At 37.6% G+C, this 12244-nt stretch overlaps 1 protein-coding gene across 1 annotated transcript in view; it reads left to right on the top strand.

Moving 5' to 3' along the window:
• Positions 1 to 992: 992 nt before the first annotated feature.
• Positions 993 to 12244, top strand: part of nexmifb (neurite extension and migration factor b) — a 72187-nt gene continuing 60935 nt past the window's right edge. The window contains exon 1 of the mRNA XM_084134145.1: positions 993 to 1344. The gene's annotated coding sequence lies outside the window, so the exon portion shown is untranslated. The remainder of the gene's footprint in view (positions 1345 to 12244) is intronic.

Raw genomic sequence — 12244 nt, 5'->3', positions numbered from 1 at the left:
GAACTATTTTCTACATGGTGAATGGCACATAGTGCACTATATAGGGATTAGGGAACGATTTAGACAGTGTAAGCATGCTTTCCATAAGGGCGAATGAAGTCTAGTTTCATGTTAGTGTCACGTGAACCTTCGCAGATCTCCGGTCCAGAGACACGGATCTTGTGTGTGAATCGCCGCAGACCACAAAACGATTACATACCAAATGCTGTATTTTAAAGCGATTTGGAGTAGAAACGGTTAGAGTTTAGGAGGAAACTGCGGCTTTACCGAGCTCAATGGCTCTGGCCGGACTGTGATATAAACCAAATGCTTTTGGCTATTAAAAAAAAATGAGGAGCTGTTCAATATGCCCCGCCCCATCTTCCTGTTTCAGTGGAAATTACATCAACACATTGAATAATGCTGTTTCAAGGCACTTCAGTGGATCTTTAATATAAGTGCATGCTGAAATTTTGCATGCCATTTTAATAGATGCAGAATCGCTTTAAAGCAGGATGGATTCTGATTGGCTGTCAATGTTTTTAACTTTCATCAGCTGAAAAAAATAAATAAAAAATCTGTGTGTGACAGGGCCTTAAGAGTCATTTATTTGACAAGGTTTTAATATTGTAATATTTGCAATTAACACGTGTTCTAACAAGTCATATTAGTAGATTTTTTTTTTTTTTTTGTAGACATAAAATAAATTTTCATCAGTGAAAAAGTGTTTGAAGCTGTATTAATGTATAAATAACCCCTGACCTCTCAATAAAACCTTTACGTTATTAAATACACATCTAATCAGATTATACATCATCTGCATTTATTAGAAACATGAACCAGCAGAGTCACAATACATTGTTATGTTTATATATTGCGTGTTTGGTAACGTTCCATTTTGATAGAATGAGAATCAAAACTTTGTGGCCTTTTCACCTGTAGCACCTCCCCTTCACGCACACGTCACGAGCCTCTGAGCACTGAGGGCGCGCGCACTCTGACGCGCCGGAGCCGGAGAGACGCGCTTACGAGACTGCGCCCATCATCACCATCACCACCACCACACCGAGACCCCGCAGCCCGAACAATGGCAGCATCCAGCGGCTGATGCACAGATGGAGACGCGCTGGAGCTGATGAGTGGTCTTTTAAGACGCTGTCCTTACAGATGGAGCGATAGAGGAGAGAGAATCCGCGGGCTGTTCTCCATCACTGACGGGAGGCGCGTCCACCTGCGCTCGCTCTGGAGGCCCGGGATGCGCGAAAACATGCACAAGTGCCTCTGATTAAAGGAAATTATTTCAACATTGTGGTCAAAAGAACTCGGCGTTAAGAAATAAACACTATCTGGCAGCATAAAGAATGGGTAAGTGCTGTTCTGCATGAAATACGGACGAAAACGCACCACTTTGCCAATATGCATGCATTGCATGACTGTTCTTATACAGTGCATATTGATATTGTGAGATGTGATGAGGAGGAGGTGTTCATAATGTGCGTATTAATGTTACTTTTGGCTTCATGAAACCCTGCTCACTTCTGACACTTGACTCAAAACCAAGCATTTTTTTGGGGGGCATGTGTCGTAAAACCTAGTGCGCTGCCATAGACAGCATGTTTGGGCACCATAGACTCAACCTACACTGACAGCATTGTGGAACATCATGATCTCTAGAGCTGCATACATAGACATTTTTAGGGGAATTCATATGGTGCCAAAAAACAAAAACAAAAAAAAAAACCCATTGAGCCATGGAATCGTTTTTGGACATTACGATTTCAGAGGGCATTTTTGGTCATCATAAGTGGACTGCTTACTTAGATTTCATATTTTCTCCATCATAGGCACAGTTTTAAATATGCTCAATGATGCTATCTGGGTAGTGTTGGATCATTCTTGCCTAATACTCTTATTGTCTTGTGCCAAAAAGTGTAGATCAAACAAATATGAGGTCATTTTTCAATAGAAAAACTGAGTCCTAAAATGCATTATGCTTTTGTCCCTTCGAGATGCATACTAGTTCATTAACTTATTGTCATTATTCAGTAACAGTGTGGAAATGCAGTGTTTGTCTCCTCAAGCTCTAGTCCTTTCGGTTTCAATAACAACAATTAATGACTGACCTAGACAGCATTTTTGGACATTATGGTCTCAAAACCTAGTGCCCATCAGTGACTGTGTCCAGGTGAAGTGTGCAGACTAAAGCATGTGTCTCAGATGCTTGATGCACGATCCATTTGAAGAATGACGTGGCGACGACTGTTTGTTTGTAGTCATCTAAAAGAACTGAATCTCTTCTGATTGAATACATTGGCAGTTTTGAGCACTATGTCAGCTCAATCTGTGCCGCTCACTCACTGAGTCACAAGTCTATCAATGGACTAGTGTGTTTCTTTCGTTCTTTTTTCCCTGCGTTTAGTCATACCGTCTGCTGGTTTTCTTCCCTATGGTCTTCTCATCAATGCCCTCTGTAAGGATGAATGTTTTTGAGGTGACCAGATGGCATTGAACCAGTTTGCGAGAGAAATAAAATTTAAGTGAAATTGTGTTGAACAACCTCTTCCACCCCCACATTGTATTTGTTCTCAATCATTTTTTTATTTAATGACATTCCAGGTCTGGTTTCTTTTTTTCTTTTTTTCTTTTTTCACCCTTTATTTTGCAGCATTCCATTAATTCCACTCATTATTTCCAGCGTTATGTTTCTTTTTCATGCATTACTCGCTTGCATTGATTTGCCTTGGACTGCAAGCATCGTCGCTGTCGTTGTGAATGTATTGTTTTTGTTCGTTTAATTGAAAGACCTCGGCCTAAAGGATTTCTGAAAGCTTCTATACTACTAAGCTAGTGGGAAAAATCCCTTCTTAGCCACATTACAACAACAGTTTTGCTAAGTGGCTTTGTGGCGAGTAGAGAACATAGGCTACCTTGATGATTCACAGGAAACTTGAGTATGTTTCAATTAGTGAGAAGTTACGGCCCGGCAGATTAATCGCTGTTAGTCGTTCTGAGATGATCAGCATCAGCTGCTATTAATGCCTGATTAACTGCTCATTGCACCAAAATGTTGTCAGTTCTAATAGGGTCGTCTAAACGTGATTTCTGTTTTTAAATATTTTGAATGGAATTTGGCATAAATATTGTGCAAAATATTTATTATTTATTTTATTGTAATACATTTTTGTTTATCTTATTTGCTATCGTTTATCTGTTATCAGCTATATATATATATATATATATATTCTAAATCATGAACATGACAAAATAATTGAATTTGCATCACGTAGATCACGTAGAAGTCGAGAGCATTTCCAATGGCGGAAGTTTCTTTAACCCGATTTCACTTCTCTGTTTGCGATCAGCTAAACTGTAAATTCTTTTCATGGGTGCTTTGGTGTGCATACATTTATGAATTATATGGATTCCTTACGTCATTTGGTTTTTTTTTGTCCCTTTGGGAGTCTCCTGTCCTTTTTTGTAAAGACACTAGGGGTGTAATGGGACACGAATCTGACGGTTCGGTACGTTCCTCGGTTATGACGTCACGGTTCGGTACAGCAGGGGAGAGAACTAACAGGCATTCGTCATCTTGGAAAACAGTCTCGACTAATCGAGCCACGAACGCCGTGCTACGTTAGATTTCACAAACGTAATTCCTACCGACCAGCTCACTTAGCACGCCGTTCGTGACTCGATTAGTCGAGACTGTTTTCCAAGATGACGAATGCCTGTAAACGCGTAATGTACTGTCTTTATAAAGTATCTTCTTATTAAACTGTCTGTACACTTACAAAGTTCTCAATGCTTCGGTTTGCATGTAGGGACCCTCATTATGCTACCGTGTTAGTGTGAGGCTATTTTGAGCCTTGTTAGTGGCATTAACTAGCGATTTACTTTTACTTACTCTGTGCCCCATATACTAGCGTTATAAGCTAATCTGTTTTTAGAGATAAAACTCTTTACATTCGATTTTCATGAAAACGCATCCCAGGGAACGATCGACTCAGTAACCATGTGTTAATTACCCCTAGGTTCATTTTTCACTGGATTTGTCCTTTAAGGATAAACAAATTATCTCTCCTAATGCTGTAAACTATATTGTGAGCCCTTACTTGCACATTACTATAATATTAAAGGTGAACAACAGACTAAATTGTTAGCCTAAATTCAGTTGCTATTTACTTTTAGATATAATAATCAACACTCAAATAACAAATTGTATGCAAACATGTAAACTGCACGTTTTTGCATTAACCTCTAAATCTAATTATATGTTTTTACTCCAATTCGTTGTTGAAATGTAATCATTTACACAGTGGCTGTCATTTCCATTTCTATGACAGATTTATTTAAACCTACATTAAATAATCAAGACATCACTAACAGGTTAAGTAAAATATAATACAGGCTAATATAGTGTATATATTTAGCGAAAGAGTTTCCTGACTTTCCTGAGGTGAATGGCGTAATGCTACGTGGCGTGGGATATTGTTTACAAGCTGTTTTACTGATGTCTTTCCACCGTTGAAACACTGAAACGCTTTTCTGTTTAATTACGTGATAAAATGGACAGAATTTGAAAGATGACACTTTGTTTCTTATCGAAAGGAACAAAACGCAGAGCTTACTGCGAGTATTGGTGGTTAATGTTGGTTAGGCTACAACGCTGTTTTCGTTGTGTACTGCTTCCGTAATTCACTGGGAAACCCAAGTGTTCCCAAACAGGAGACATTAATGTGCGGTTCGGTACGAATACGTGTACCATTACACCCCTAAAAGACCTAAATTGACCTTATAAAAAGCTTGCAGAAAATGCAGTTTTGTGAGAATCACCCTTCAATCTGATAGTTTACTTTGCTGGATATAGCAAATGATGACAAAATAAACACGTTAAATAAGATAAATGGTGTATGCTTAATTTCACGATAAGTGTGCGATGAATCGTACAAAATGGTGATTAACCGCTATTAAAAATCGTAATAGCCTTCAGTCACACTGCTTCCTAGTTATTAAAATCATTCAAAAATAGGTCCACCAATCATTGGATGATTTGCATTGTCCACACTGATATCAGTAGCACTCGGACGCTACATGCTTCATGTTCTCTGTGTTTGAGTCAGATTGCAGCATGTCTTCTCTCGGAGCGTGGATAGGCTCAGTGAGACGGCGCTGTAATTAAACAGAGGTGAGGTCCATGGGAGATTGTTCCGCTTCTTGATTGCTTTTCATGGCCGGAGGGGGAGAGAGCTCAGGCTTTTCCTGAGGGACACAGGCCTCAGCGTCAGGCTTCCTGAGACTCTCCAACCGGCTCACCTGAGGCTAAGGTTCAGGAGCAGGGCTAGCGTTTCAGCTCAGTGAAGGCAATCTCAGAGATGTTAATAATAATTCATGTTTGGCCTGTTAAAATGTCTTGCTTTTGATTTTACATTGTTCTCTAATTGACAATAAAGTGCAACATTCGGGCTCTGGAAGTTAAAAAAATAACGATTTTTAACCATAACTTAAAACCTTTAATAGACCAAGTTCAGAGGTTGTTAATCAATGCTTGTTGAAGCCATGTGTTCACATTATTTCAACTTATTTTTTAAAGTAATTGTGGTTAAAAGTGAAATGCGTGGTGAAAACTACATTACCCATGATGCTGTGCAGAAAATTCCACCAATGACTCGCAGCGAGCAAATCGTGCCAGAAGAGAAAATTCCCTCTCTCGTGACGCACTGCAAATGATGTAATAGATTTTCCTGTGAGGTTTTAGATGTTTATTTTTCAGTTTATTAGTAAAATAAAGCCTGTTGTAAACATAACTTGGCGATACTCTGACGTTTTGTTCTACAACGTAAATGCCGAAAACGTGAATCTTGAAGCAGTTATGTTTATTTTTGAAAAAAGTATGTTAAAACTAGATAAGACAGCTTGGGGTGTGAGTTTACATTGTAGAACATAAAGGCCAAAGTATAGTCAAGTTATGTTTACCACAGGCTTTATTTTACTCGTAAATTGAATAATAATAATAATAATAATAATAATTTGAATAATAATCAAATTGAAATTGAACTTAATGCCTTAATTTAAAAAATTAGGAAAAATCCAACCTTTAAGGACACCAATTTTCTTTGTGAATGAATAATATATCGTAAATAAATAAATGTTCTTCCTTAAAATACATGGTGCATAAGTGAGTACACCCCTATGTTAAATTCCCATAGAGGCAGGCAGATTTTTATTTTTAAGTATTTTAAAAAAAAAATGTTTAGGATACTATGCATCCTGATAAAGTTCCCTTGGCCTTTGGAATTAAAATAGCCCCACTTCATCACATAGCCTTCACCATACCTAGAGATTGGCATGGGGTACTTTCCATAAGATCATCTCTCAATGCAAATCAAACTAGCTTTTAGGCTAACTGAAATAAAACCATGCCAATCTCTAGGTATAGTGAAGGCTATGTGATGATGTGGGGCTATTTTAATTCCAAAGGCCAAGGGAACTTTATCAGGATGCATAGTATCCTAATTTTTTTTTTTTTTAAATACTTAAAAATAAAAATCTGCCTGCCTCTATGGGAATTTAACATAGGGGTGTACTCACTTATGCACCATGTATTTTAAGGAAGAACATTTATTTATTTACGATACATTATTCATTCACAAAGAAAATTGGTGTCCTTAAAGGTTGGATTTTTCCTAATTTTTTAAATTAAGGCATTAAGTTCAATTTCCAAAATATGATTTTTTATTCCTCTTTTTATTCAACTTTAGCATGGGTGTATTCACTTATGCATAGCACTGTATATAAAATCAATAACCTTAAAAATATATTGTTTCTATATACAGTATATATATAATAAATTTCTTTAAATGAATAGTTTTATATTTCACCATGTTTTTAATGCGATTATGTCCTTTACAATGCTTCATGGGATTGCAGTTCTTCTCCTCATTAAAGCTGTTAAGTTCACCGTCTTGTACCTTTTTCTTTTTGTCTGATTTTCAAGTACTTTTTTTTTTTGCTTCAAATCGAAACCTAGCTGGTTTGGTTGATTTGTGGCTTATAATGCTTTAACGAAAACTTTCATTAAAATCCCTTTGGGAAAAATGAATGGGGGAAAAATAGGGAACCAGTGGCACTGAAAACGAATGCACTAATGCACTCTACTGAGATGCTTCTAGTAGTTTTGGGCATTAGCCATGCTTTTCTTATGGTGTTGCAGTGTAAGTGAACCCTTCAGTAGAGCTGCCTAATTGGACAGTATTTTAGGGCATCTTGGTCTGAATACCTAGTGAGCTGTCTAGACAGAATTTCTGTGCATTTACTATAAAATGCCATGTCAGCTGTCTACATAGAGTGGATTTTGGGCACCACAGTCTGAAAAAAACCCTAGTAAGGTGCCTACCTAGACTGAATTGTGAGTTGCCAACATAGCATTTTTTGGGCACCATAGTCATAAAGTCTAGTGAGATGCCTACCTAGATGACATTGCTACGCGTCATGGTTTAAAATCAAGTGAGCTGTCAATGTCTATGCCACTTTTAGGCATCATGGTCTCAAGACCTAGCGAGCAGTCTATCTAAACCACACCTTTGGACATCACGGTCTCAAAACATAAGCTGCCTGCACGTTTCGAGTCAGCTTAGCCATGTTAGCCAGTGGTATTTTCAGTCATGCTTGACTTCTGGTGCAGTTCCCCATGCTGTTACGGTGTGAGCAAAGCCTTCAGGAAAGCTGTATACTTTCTCTTTCTGGCACACAACACATTTTTCTGCTCATTCTTGGCACATGTTAAAAGCGCACGTCTTTGTTTCCCTCACATTTAAAACCATATTAAAATGCCACGCACATGGACTACGCTCTATCTGTACTGAACACACATATCTGCATGATATGAGAATCTGGTGTGGAAGCACACATCTGAATAAGCAGAGCTGTTCGGCTGAAGTAGCTCTTGATGGAGCGGGGGTTTTTTCATTGTGAACGCTGTGGTGGTTTTACGCTGTATGTAAATTGCTGGGTTGTAGTGGCTGTGGTCAAGAGCTCTTTGATGAAATCATATTCCAGCCATGTGCGACGCAGACGCTTGTCAACAGTGGTGATTCACGTAGAGATGACTGCAGGTGCAACGCAGCGCTTGATTTCATCGAAGCAGAAGGCAAAATCACAAAGTGAATGGTCGTCTCCACACTAAATATTATTGTAATTGCATTTTTGTAAGAGATAAAAGCAGCCGACCTCAGAAAAGTTCAGTGACTGAAAACGTCACAACCTGATGTTTAGCTAGGAAGACAAAAGTGTTTTTTTTCTTTCTCTAACTGTTACATTTATACATGTACATTTACTATACATTTCAATATTAGCGTAAAAATTCAAGTTTAATGGCCAGTAGGAAGTATTTATGGCCTATACATTTTCTCAATTCAAAACAAAAGACTTAAGAGAGTTAACAAAAGAGTTAATTTCGGACTTGTACATTTTTACTGGTAATATATTAATTTAATGGTCACCAAATAATAGTTATACCTATTAAAAGAGTAGCAAGAGTGTCAAAACACTTGATCAACATAAGTAGTCAAGCTGTATGTGTTTTTCAATATCCAATTCAAACTAAAGATATATCTAAATTTCCTCAAAATGAGGATGACAGTAGATTTCGAAACTGACTCAAAGGTAAGCTTCAGTAAATCCACCAAGCAAATTTGGTCATTGGCCTGTGCCGGTTCAAAATGGCAGCCGATTAATTGACTTTACTGATATATTTTAGATCAACCCAGGCTCATTAGAAAAACATGCATATACATGATTTTCTTTTGCAAAACTCATGAAAAGATTATTTTTCACAGTTATGATAAGGGTCAGATTAGTGATTCCTTGCGCAATACTATGCTATGGCCTCAAAACACTTTTACCATAGTGATTTGTGTGCTAACACATTTTGCCATGTTTACATCACATAATTAGCTCCATACGTGTGGCTTTTCTACTGTAGTAAACTTGCTCGGAAGCTCACCGGGTACAGCAGTGCTCTGTGAAGCAAGTCCTGTGAAACACCGGTCACATTAAAAGAGCTCAAAGCTGTGTAGAAGAAGCAAGCTAAAATGGCATGATTGCTTCAGCAAATGTACTGTTTTTATCTCTCGTTTGCTTTCGTTAACACTATTGGTTATGTTTAGGGTCGTGTTTAATGTAGGCGGTACGTTATTTCCCAGCGCAACAGAGCTTTAATCTTTTAGCGCCACTTACCAGACATTTCATTTCTGAACTGCAGTGACACGTGCAACAAATAACGTAATTAATGTAATGAATGCTATATGCCTTCATAATACACTAAAATAGCTTTATAATGCATTATATATAGAGAGGCTTCACAGAAAGAGATCCTGCTTTATCTTGGGGTTTTTAATTGTGTGCTCGGTGGCGTTTCCATTCCCCAACCCCCCATCATCAGTGGACTGCAGTGACACTAGAGTCTTTGTGTGTCTCGGCCTCTGAGGCTGGCGGCTCTGGTTTCAGGATCTTTAAACACCACCAAATGAGCGCCAAAAATGAGCACTGTAATAATCTTTCATGCTCGTCTCTTTCATCCAATTTTTAAAGGGTTGGTATGATGGTGATCAGGGCTGTTACAGAGGGTATTAAGTTCAAGCCCCTGTAGGGTCAGTTTATAGAGGGAAGATTTTGTATGTAATTAGATGTCAAGCAAAAGGAATAAATGGGAATTAGTGACCATTTTGGATTTATTTCATGGGTTAAATTTCCAATGCATTTAAAGAATGGTCTTCCCATTAGAAGATCAAAAACAATCAAAACAGATAAACATTGTTTATTTTGGTATACAGGTGCTGGTCATAAAATTAGAATATCATCAAAAAGTTTATTTTAAGAATTCAACTTAACAGGTGAAACTAATAGGCTATATTATATAGACTCATTACAGTACATGCAAAGTGAGATATTTCAAGCCTTGATTTGTTATAATTTTGATGATTATGGCGTACAGCTTATGAAACCCACGAAATCAAAATCCCAGAAAATTAGAATATTACATGAAATCACACAGTAATTACACAGTGATACCATGGTCATTGAACCAGGTTTTGGTTCTTTTGGCAGTGTGGGCAGGTGCAAATCCTGCTGGAAAATGAAGTCAGCATCTCCATAAAGCTTGTCTGCTGAAGGAAGCATGAAGTGCTCTGAACATGTCCTGGTAGACGGCTGCGTTGAGTGGACAGCACAGTGGACCAACACCAGCCGATGACATGGCTCCCTAAACCAACACAGACTGTGGAAACTTCACACTGGACTTCAAGCATCTTGGATTGTGTGCCTCTCCATTCTTCCTCCAGACTCTGGGACCTTGGTTTCCAAATGAGATGCAAAATTTGCTCTCATCAGAAAAGAGGACTTTGGTCCACTGTGCTTTATTAAATCCAGAGTCAACGCAGCCGTCTACCAGGACATTTTCAGAGCACTTCATGCTTCCTTCAGCAGACAAGCTTTATGGAGATGCTGACTTCATTTTCCAACAGGATTTGCACCTGCCCACACTGCCAAAAGAAGCAAAACCTGGTTCAATGACCGTATCACTGTGTAATTACTGTGTGATTTCATGTAATATTCTAATTTTCTGGGATTTTGATTTTGTGGGTTTCATAAGCTGTAAGCCACAATCATCAAAATTATAACAGATAAAGGCTTGAAATATCTCACTTTGCATGTAATGAGTCTATATAATATATTAGTTTCACCTGTTAAGTTGAATTCTCGAAATAAATCAACTTTTTGGTGATATTCTAATTTTATGACCAGCACCTGTATATAGTAAGAATATTGAGTCCCACTTTACATTACTCTAACGTTTAAATTAATCATTTGATACAATGCACTTATTGTGTACATAAATGTTTTATTGTACTTACTGTAAATTTAAAAATATCTGCTTGCAGTTACAGCTGTAATTACATCTATAATTACACTGTTGACCTCCCCCCCCCCAAGTGTCTTACAATACAACATCAACACAATAAGTGCATTGTACCTAAAACTAATTTTGATGTAAGTACATAGTAATTAGAGACACCTACAATAATAAAGTGAGACCAAATATTGCATATTCTTGGTGTAATTTAATGATAGTATAATGTATTGTAATGTGGAGCAGTAGGAAATTGTTTTAGGGGCGGTTTAAACGACAGTTTTCAACTAAAAACATAAAACTTTTTATGCGTTTTGGCTGTTTGTTTACACAACAGCGGCGTTTTTGGTGCCTGAAAACGCAAACTTTTGAAAACGGGTTTCATAATGTACGTTTTTGAAAAAGGTCTCCGTGTAAACACTAAAAACGCTAATCTCTGAAGACGATGACATCATGCACATGCGTATTACTTCTTCAGTCTATAGTGTTTCATCGACATCTAATGGCCCGGCAGCAGAATACAGGGTTTTTAGGCGTTTTCGCCTGTGAATGGGGATCATTTTGACAATGGAAACGTGGAAAACTCAAAGGAAAAACTTCTTAGTTTTAAGCATATCGTTGTCATGTAAACGCACCCTTAGTCTGTTTCATGTGGTATGGCTGTCAGATGATAAGCGTTAAACTCGTTTATTCTCAGAGAGGTTGGCTGTATCATGTTTTGAAGTCCTTTGACTTTTTACTCTGTGCCGCAAATGATTCCAGTTGTTCAGAACTGAGAACTTTGAAGGATGTTTTGAAGAGCCAATATCATTTTAAACACTTTTAACACATGCTTTGTCCACATGTTTATCACAGCTCCCAATGCAAAATGCAGTGAGGACATTTCTTACTAGCTTATACATTGTATTGCATTATTTTGCCCATTTTCCTCTCATATTATATCCAGTATGTAACAGCACAGGTTATTGGGTCACTTGCAGCGTTGTATATTCCAATTCCAATTTATTTATAAAGCACATGATAATACAACGTTGACCATAGTGCTGCACAAACAATAAAACACTCAAATATAACAAACACAAATAACTATAAATAAAGAATATGTAAAATGTATACTCTCAGATTCTTAAGTCTTAAATACACCTAAAAAATCTTCAGACTCTTAAAAACCAATACCTGTGACAACAGTACCTCGACACTCATGTATGATCAAAAGCTAACATGTAAGAAAAATGTGTTAAATGCCTTTTGAACTCACTAAGGGTTGATGATAATCTAATATACTGTGGTAAACTCTTCCATAACCATGGGTCGGCAGCTGCAAAGGCTCGGTCCCCTCTTGTTTTCACAAATTCTATA

The sequence above is a fragment of the Abramis brama genome (assembly GCF_963993115.1).
Source record: "Abramis brama genome assembly, chromosome: 13".
In the NCBI taxonomy this organism is placed as follows: domain Eukaryota; kingdom Metazoa; phylum Chordata; class Actinopteri; order Cypriniformes; family Leuciscidae; genus Abramis; species Abramis brama.
This window is presented reverse-complemented; position numbering and strand designations above follow the sequence as displayed.